Source organism: Rattus norvegicus, chromosome 8 (genome assembly GCF_021556685.1).
Source record: "Rattus norvegicus strain SHRSP/BbbUtx chromosome 8, alternate assembly SHRSP_T2T, whole genome shotgun sequence".
NCBI lineage: Eukaryota > Metazoa > Chordata > Mammalia > Rodentia > Muridae > Rattus > Rattus norvegicus.
In genome coordinates, this window is record NC_141541.1 from 86,254,523 (window position 1) to 86,255,000 (window position 478).

Here is a 478-nt window from a genome sequence, read left to right on the forward strand (position 1 = left end):
CACTGGACGTAATCTCATTTTTAAATTGTTATTTTATTAAATGATAATAATGTATTATTATCATACATTAGATTATAAACAATAGTAAATTAAATTATAATCCCATTTTAAATTAAACTGCAGAGAAACGCAGTTAAGTATACCTTTGCTTTCAGAGGAGATACTTAACTTAAACTGAGAAATGTTAGGACTATCGGAGGCGCTTGGAGGTGGGCTTAATTTTATATTGCAAAATACGCATGAGCATTGAGTCTCGGGGGTGGGATATCATGGTTTGAAGGTGACTTTCACCCCCACAGGCTTCTCTAGTGTTGGTATTGTTGCCAGTTTAGGAAGTAATTGAGTCCTAAGGCCTCTGAAGCTCTGATCAGTAGTTAATTCCCTGGCGGATTCTCAGTACAGTGGCATTTGGGGAGGTGACGGCAGATGTGTCAAGGGGGAGTAGGTCAGCGTAGCCCGCTCCGAAATGGTGGACATG